Raw genomic sequence first — 9,075 nt, 5'->3', positions numbered from 1 at the left:
AAGGTCAGTCCTCCATCACATCTGCGTGGGGAGAGAATGCCCTCATGGTGTTTTATTCTTTGAAGAATCACTGCTGTTCAGCACTGAATGTTTGCTGTGCTGCAATCACACATCCACATCTACAATTTATACTGAAACAGTTCTGTGTCACAAAGAGTACAACCCAGCACCACATAAACCCGCAACTGCCACACATACAAAGAGTCAGAACTGACTCTCTTATCAGTGATCAATGGGCAGCTGAAAACTGCTCCTTTATTCTGTTAACAAGTAACATTTTCAAAGAGATTCCTGAAAAACGAGTGTTTCCATGATTGGCATCACTACAGCAGGGCACAGGGCTGCTGGAGGTCTTTGCTTTCCCAACTGAGCATCATGGGCAATTTTGGGCACAGATGGCCCAGGTGAGTGTGCTGGACACAGAGCAAAACTCACACGAGCATTCCTCTGCTTCTATCAAGTTATACCTCAAGTCAGCAAGAAACAAGGAAAAAAAAAACCTGCCTGGCCCCAGAAGATGACTGCTAACTTGAGTTCTCAAGCCCCAGGCCTCCTTCTACCTCACTGAAAAGCAAACCCAAGTTTTCAGAACAGCTTTTGCTCTGCAATGGATCATTTCTGTGGAAATCATGACTCCAAATTTCACACCCACAAAAATCCCTTAGTTCTTGTAGACAATTTCCTTTTTAATAGCTTATTTCCGTAAGCAGAGCATGAAGCAATTTCACTCAACCTGACAAGTAAGTAAGGCCAAGGATGCAGCATTTAAAATTCAGAGATAACTAAACAGAAGAAGAATATATTTAGACATGATAGGAGTTGGAAACAGGTTCCCTTCCACTCTTACACTGAAGCTAAACAGCCATGATATGATCAAACAAGTTTTCACTTTTGCCTTGTAAATAAAATCAAAGGGCAACAGTCCTTTTTCTCTGACGTCTGTAGTTAATAAAAAAAGAATAAACATTACCTACTCTTACATGAGAAAGGAGGAGGAGAGAACATTTCTTAATCTCTTTCCAAAGAGGATTAATCTACAGCATATTTCCACCCCAAATACTAATGAAACAAAATGTTTTTCCTGCAGTTTTCTGGAGGGGATGTTCTCTCAAAGCTTCTCATACGAGCAAAGCTCACCTGGGAGCATTACCAAGCCTTCAGGTGCAGTGCCAGGCCATGGAGCATCAGCTGCACAGGGGCAAGGAGAGCTTCCACCCTGCAGGAGAAACACAAAAGCTCCAAACATTTCTTAGGGCCCACACATCTGAGGGGTACCAAGTGCCTGACAGCCACCAGTTAATTGGGGCTTACAACAGCTCCATGAAGCAGATGAGCTGTTACAGCTGGAGCTCATAGGGCACAGAGAGGCCCGAGCCCCCCTCCATGGCAAAGTTCAACGTGGGATGGGTGTGATGGGGCCAAGTGTGCAGTGAAGCATTTATGGGTTCCAAACAACCCAGCTAGCACGACTGGAAAAGACAAGGAGCTGGGATAAGGCACCCATGTCCCTTGCTGTGCCTCTGAGCCACTCGCCCACCCGCGGCGAGGGAACAGGATGAGGAAGCTATTTTCATCCCAAGTATCTGGAGCTTACAAACACCCGCTGCAAATGCAGTGCCTTATCAAAACAGGTGAGAGCCAATGCCAGCTGACGTTCCCATTTCTCTGAAGAATTCAGCCACCAGATTTGGTTTTTAATTATTATTTTTGAGCAGAGCATTTACATGTCTGACTCTAAATAGACTTTGGCATTTCTGCAAAGGGACCAAATGCATGACCTTGAGGTCTTGAAGAGTGATGGGATCAGTCCAGCTGCCCTTGCCTTTCCTCTGGAGAGGCCTCTTTAGCAAGGCAGGCAGACCCCTGGGAATGGGCTCAGGAGGGACAGGCCCTTACAAACACAGTGTATTTTCTCCAAGGAACCAGGAAGGAAGAAAACAGCTATGACAAAAAGGCCAAGGAGCAAGAGAAGTGCCCGGGCAAGACCTGGCGAGGGGAAGCGAGCACGAGCCCAGCCTACAGAAGAGTTTACGTTCCCTTTGAAGAGAAATATTCGGGCTGTCAGGTAAAACAGAGATCTAACCTGTGGGAGGACATAAGATGCTACCTTGAAGAATCTGACTATTACAGGATTAGCAGCTAGGATCCCTCCCTCTGAGGACACCGAATGCCAAAATCTGGCCTGAGGCTTTTAGGTGGTGAGGTTTGTCCAGGCGTGTCGGCAGGAACTCTACAACATACAGAGGAGAAATACTGTCCAAACCTGTATTATCTAAACAGAAGTGCCTTTAAAATACTAAATATTTCTTTTAGAGGATAGGAAAAAAGACAGAGGAATACCAAGCCAAAATACACACATTTCTTTTGGGAGTAAAACGTGCCCCTCAAACACTTGAATTCTACTGTACAATGTATTTATACCATGTTTAAGAAACATTTGTCAAGCACATAAAAACCCCCAGAAGTTCACTGTCACACAGCTTAATTCCCTATATTCTGCCTACATGCACATATAGGGCCAGTTTGTTAGGGGGTGGAGGTGTGTAGCAAAGCACAATCTAGCGAGACATGACACCATAACGGTGAACAATAAAAGCAAGCGCAGCATATGTGCTGGACATTTGGTGAAAATAACCCAGCCACAGCTCCAACTTTGGTACATTTTCCTGTGTGGAAGTTGGTAATTCAGTTTCTGCTCTAATTCAGCTCAGACAACAGTTAAGTTGCTCACAACTCTCCCCTGATAATTATTTGGGAATTCTGAGTCTCTAGGAAATGTATATTTACTTTTCAGCCCTCTCCTTATAGAGCCCAACAAGCTGAAATCTAGGGGGTTTCTTCTTCTCTTCATGTTATGGTTTTTTCTCCATCTAGCAGCTAGGATTCTCCCTGGCTATAAGATCTGAAATGGTAGCAATAATTGTATTTTCTATTTTATTACTTGTAATTGCCCCTTTGATCAGAATCCTATGCCATTTAACCACATTTATATGGTCATCCTGCACATAGGTTCTAAATACAGAACGAATTATTTTCCAAGGGAAAACTATAGGAGCTGGGTTTCCCTTTACTGCACACACATGGAATCCCATACATTTGGCACCAATTTAGGTTATTATCATTTCATGCTTCCTTTTTATATTTGTTTCACTGTAAAAGCAATATAAAGCTCCCCATTCACTGGGAGCTGCTCATTCCTTAGCACTGCCTTCCCTCATCAAGCCTGTAGCACACCCACCCTAATTCAAACTCCTTTGCCAAAGGAGATACCAACAAACACATGAAATATCCCAGAGCTGGAAAGGCTGCACTGAGGATCTCAAAGCTTTGCTGATCGTACACTGCAAGCCTTACCCCAGCACGAAGCCTAGGAAACTCTTCGTGCTCAACTTTGCTGTTTGTCCCAAAGTCCAAGAGTTTGCAGAGACAGGCAAGGCTCCCCAGCTGGCAGACTGCCTCCAGGACAGGCTCTGTCACACAGAACTGACTGGCTGCCCCATCTCCAACAGCTCTGGCCATGTCACCAAACTGTTGGAGCTCTCCTGGCTCAAGGCTGCCCCTTGCACACTGTTACCCTGCAGCAGAGGAGCACAAGGCCAGAAGATACTATTCTCCCCCCTGTAAAACAGAGGGCCATTGCCTGGGGCTAAATGGCTGTTAATAGTGGTAAAACCCTCACAGACTTCACAGAACTCAAACAGAGCTGCTTTTGATTTAGGCCATGCACCTGAAAGCAGATTTTTTTTATTCATCTTCCTCAAAGTGATGGTCATGGGAAACTACCTAAATAGCCAAGCCAAGAATTAACAGTTATGTGGAAAAAAAGAATATGGTCTTTTGAAAGATTATCCTTAGAGTAAGTGTTTCATCTGGGGAAAAACTAATGTGAAGCAGGCACATGTCACAAGGAAGAGCTGGTGACACACCAAGGTGTTCCTACCTGCATTGCTGCTCCCTATAGCCCCCAGGTGGTACAGGGGTAACAGGAGCAAAGGAAGGGGTTGAACTTTGTGCCTTATCTCTAACAGCTTTGCTTAAGTACCTTCACTGTCCTCCTTGAAGTATGTTTGTTCTTTGTGTTTCCATCACATTGCTTTGTCCATTCAGCCAGCTTAGAGAGACATCCACATCCTCCAGTCACAGGAAAAAAATGCTGCCAGAAAAGGGTGCATGCAGCCAGAAGAACTAAAGGCTCACCAATTAAAGAAACCCCAACAACTACCTGCCTTTCACTACTAGACTTTTGTGTACACTGAGGACCAGCAGCAACAAGCAGATCCACCTGGATTTCCAAAATATCCCTCTTTTCAGGATGCTCTCCAGGTGAGCCAGCTGCCTGCTGTTGGGGAACAGCTGTAGGAGGCTCCCTCATATGCTGGAAAAGCAAAGCATCTGTAGGTGCTTCCCAAGCTTCTCATCACAGATACCTATGCACCATCTACAGCCATGATAAGATGTGTTTACAAATAAGAACAAACTGACAAGTGTGGGAACAGGGAATCTTCACACTTTGAAACTTGAAGTCAACTTGGTTCAGTCAAACACAGAAAAGGCAGCAGCTTTGGCACTTGGGGTAATTTCAGTGACAGACAACTGTTCTCCTTAGCTACTGGTAAATACAATCACAAATTCCTAGAGCTTTTTCTCCAGATACTAATAGCAGACTCGATGCTGAAAAACACTACAGAGATAGAGATCAGAGGTCTATTTTTGTTTCTATGTCTTGACGCCGATGACTTTGATGGGATAAGTAAATTAACATATGATAAATTACTCTTTAATCTGTTGTAGTTATAGTTCTAGAGACAGGTTCAGTGGCTTTGCTCTCAACCACAAATATTTCTGTAAAGAAACACTTGTTTTGCTGGAAAGGGGTAAGAACAAAGCAGTTTGTAAACAAAGCTGGAAAAAGAGAAATCCATCTCCCACAAAGCTCAAAACTCCTCGAAATAACTTTCTGCAGAGACCTACCATTACCTAGGGTGAAAACTTCTTTAAACCCAGCAATCCTGAATTACACAGAAATACTCAAACAGGGCTGCACAGTACATCATCAGAAATGGTATAGCTTTTAATTTCCCACCTGATTGGGTTGAAAAGGTTCATATGTTGGAAAGTGTGGCAGGAGAAACTTACTGAAAATTGCAATCCAGGATCAGATTAAAGAGGGAGGATGATAAAGGTAAAATCTTCATAAATGAGTTTCTTTATCCAGAATAAACTCAAAAGGTCCTGTGAGGGGAGGAAGGATATGTGTTTCATTAGGACAAAGAGAGTAGGAAAAACTATGCCTGAAACCTCTTTTATGAAGAAGACAACTCTTACAACATGATTTCTTTAAGGGCAAGGTATTGAAATAATTTTGGAAGAAATATTTTTACCTCCCAAGAAGATTAACACTGAAGTTCCACACAGCCACCTGCAGCATTGCTTTATCCATAAAACATTAACAAGCACCAGAAGAGAGTCTCTTAGCCCAACTCTCAGTCCATCCTACTGGCATTGTCTGCTTGGGACAAAAATCCCTCCATGGCATGAGAGAGATGCTCACAATACTCATTGCTGCCAAATCTGAAGACATGACACATCCTTTGCAGCCACTGACATCCTAAAGCAACACATACATTAACTTTAGAGGGAAAACAAAGGGTTGAGCCATAGGGGTACTGGTAAAAAACCACAAATTCTCATGATCTTTAGAAGTCAATTTTTTTTCAGCATTATTCTAGAGAATTTCTGACTTTATGGAGTTTCTGGGGAGAGTCTGCATCACCCTGTCCTGTGAAAAACACTTTCTCTACCTGTGCCCTGGGTGGAGTCAGCTCATACCCAGTTTTGTCAGCAACCTGAGTAGCTCTGAGCTGTGAGCACAAAGGGGAACAGCTGCTGGGTATTGTCTCATAGGTGTGCTCGTGTATGACAGCCTCAAAAAAGGCACTGGGGAGGCCTCTCCTTTTCAGGATACATTTTGCTTTGGAAGCAGATCCCAAGATTTGACACTGCACACCGATGTAGTCCACCCTGAAGAAGTAGATGTCACCTTCTTAGCTTTGGTGCTGTGGGGGAAAAGCAAAGACTCCGTGAAAGCCAAGACCCACACCATGCTCCGTGTTTGTACACATCTCCTTGGGTGGTTTTCTTCACACCAGCCACGTGTAGATGTGTACAAGGAGAAATGAAACCCTGCATGTCAGGGCAGTTGGTGGCTGGAGCAGTGGACTTGTTGGGAATGATTCCTGGGGTTTTGAACTAGAAACAAGGGGTTCAACAGGGAAGTCAGGTCGCCATCAGGCAGCACTTCACCACAGCACAACCCCAGCCTGCGCTCATGAGTGGCCACGCTGCCATGGGAGGGCTGCTGGAAAACAAGAGGGCATGTGAGAAATGCAGAACTGAAACCAAGCATAGGTGACAGCCATAAAAACTGAAGGCTCATTAAATGCTGGCCAGGCAGTGAGCGTGGACCCTCCCATCTGTTTGCTGTGCCCCTGAGGGGGCAGAGGCCAGGGTGACATGCATGCCTTGGAAATCAGCAGCTTTTACACTGTTCACCCAGGAAGTTATTAACTTGCATGTTTGTGGGCAACTGCACAAGCTATTTTTGGTCATGAGACCCTGTGTAAGGAAAGGATTGCGAGGTTTTAATAATGATCTTCAGTTAACTTGGTTACCCACACAACAATGGCTTTCTGAGAGGCCAACTGCTGCGAAAAACTTGAGACGGGCTTTACTTCCAGAGGTATTAAACTATGAAAATATCTAACCATAATAGTAAGAAGCTATAAAAAGAGCCCTGTTTATTTCACATGATTTCTTTGTATGCCACAGTGTTATGAGAATACTTCAGCTCAATGACAACATGGTAAATTGGAAAAGATTAACTGTTGAAGTCAGCACTTACGCAGTTCATTTTTGTTTGGTATTGGCGATTTTTATTCTTTCAAAACCCAAGTTTTCACTAATATCAGCAGGCTCAACAACAGTTTTTTAAATTTGAATCTGCAATTAACCTGATATTAAGGTCAACTGATGTAAGGGCCATGAAAGGAGAAACTGGCAAATAAACAGAAAGAAAAAAATCTAATGCAGACTTCAATTTCACATTGCTGTACTTCACACAGGTAGATCTGGAGCCCACATACCCAATATGAGAAATAATCCAGTATCTCACATCTCTATTATATTGCAAATTGTATCCAATAACTTTTCTGCAACAGTGGAGCATCACAGAATACCCTACAGAGAAGGTCAAATGTTGTAGTATAGAGCTCTGATAGTGTCTTAGTTCATTCCTGAGAAATACCATGGGGCCTTACTGAAACCCTTTCACTATTAGGATACACCAAGAGAAAAGGGAAAAAAATAAAGATTGCATTTGTTTCTGGGAGGACCTGCTCGGCTCCACGGAGAGGACACTTCCACCCTTGTTAATCCCAGCTTCTTAAAGCAACACTCAGTAAGATAATGAATCCTTTAAATGTTACATCTTGTGTCTTGCATTATTGTGGTGCAGCAACTCTCCACATCAAACAGTCATCAGCACTATTACAAAGTGGGCTTATAAGAGACTGGCTGAAAAGGCGCTGTGTGAAAAGAAGTGGAAAATTAAAGCTGAAGCAGTCGAAGAAAGGGCTTAATTTACTGGCATGTACAGTATGCAAATGAGATTACTCTCAGCTTAACTGCATCATTTATGTCCATAATAACGGCATCATCATTACAGGGCTCAAATTAAATTACACCATAATTAGCATATCAAAGTGATTGGTTAAAGTTTAAAACAAATACCCAATTTTGTTAATGAACAGCTGTAATTGTCATGTACACTTCAATGAAAACTCCCTAAACAAATATATGTTTTAGAACAGAGAAAGATTTTGAAGCAGACAGGTCTGTGGCGGAGGTAAATTGCCTAAAAAAGAATGACACAGACTATTCTATTAATGTTAATATATGCTCATCGTTTTCAGGTAATAAAACATTCTATCAAAACAAGCCTTCGCTTCGTATTTTTTTGCCTCTCAACTCCACCACCACACTGGCAAATGTCAATGGGGAGAGGTGCTGGCCATGCCCAGCCTGCCCCACACACGGGACATGCACAGCCCCCACCTACACACCGAGGAAGGAGGACGAGGAGGAGGAGGAAGAAGATGAGGACGTCTCACTAACTCTACCCTGTAGACCAGGGCTGGAGTAAGCTGATGACATGATAACACATCAGGCAGCCTACAATTCAATTTACTCTAATCTAATCACATCTACGCAGCAGTTCCAGAGGTGGAACTGCACCAGAGAAGTTTTTTGCTGTTCTCGTCTCATTAAAATAAATAGGGAGGTGGGACCGGAGGGTTTGTCACTGTCAGCCTGGCAGCCAGCAACACATTTCCACAGATCCATCACTGCAAATGTACACAGCAAACACACAGTTAAAGCACTCTTCAGGCAGAATGAGCTTTAACAGAGGAGCAGGTCTGCTCTGTGATATTTTAACAACGCAGGTGAGCTATCCTATGCTTGCAGACCAGGCCAAAAGAGCCCGGTGCCACCTCACATATGGGGTAAAATAATCCCTCTATGTCCCCAAAAATGTTTACAGTGGTATATATTTGCTTATGTATTACCTAATATCACAGGAAGCAACACAGGGAGTATATTTTGTGCTAAAATTGGGAATGCACTTTCAAATATACTTAACAAGGAAATTGAATGTCTTATTAAATCCGTATTATCAAAACACTGTTCAAAAATTTAAAGAAAGTAGCTTTTCATTTTATTCATCGAGGAATCCATTAAAGCCTAAGCTCTGAAGTAGTATGTAAATTATGTGCCTTTCAAGGTAGAGCTAGGGCAAATTCACTCCATCAACTAATGATGAACCTCATTATGTGCAGGGAGTATTCATAATGAGGAAACAAGCCACCCGCCATTCCATGTTCTAACATAAATCCCTGTAAAATGTGAATATCTCCACGTCTAATTAAAGGCTACTAATTCCTATCATCCCCTACAAGGCCCAAAAAGCAAAAACTAGAAATGTGTTTAAAAAGACACCCTTTCATTTTACAAAACACA

General features: G+C 42.9%; 1 protein-coding gene across 18 annotated transcripts in view; it reads right to left on the bottom strand.

The window, feature by feature from the left end:
* The window catches only part of FOXP1 (forkhead box P1), a 380,257-nt gene that overhangs the window by 186,581 nt on the left and 184,601 nt on the right, over positions 1 to 9,075 (bottom strand). The window contains exon 1 of one of the 18 annotated variants that reach the window (XM_085590028.1): positions 5,137 to 5,232. The exons of the other annotated variants lie outside the window; for them this stretch is intronic. The gene's annotated coding sequence lies outside the window, so the exon portion shown is untranslated. Of the gene's footprint in view, positions 1 to 5,136; positions 5,233 to 9,075 lie in introns of those variants that run through there. 18 annotated transcript variants of the gene reach the window in all.

This window comes from Lonchura striata, chromosome 12 (assembly GCF_050655825.1).
Source record: "Lonchura striata isolate lonStrDom1 chromosome 12, ASM5065582v1, whole genome shotgun sequence".
Classification (NCBI taxonomy): Eukaryota; Metazoa; Chordata; class Aves; order Passeriformes; family Estrildidae; genus Lonchura; species Lonchura striata.
Note: the sequence above shows the minus strand (reverse complement) of the source record. Positions and strands in the feature narration are given on the sequence as shown.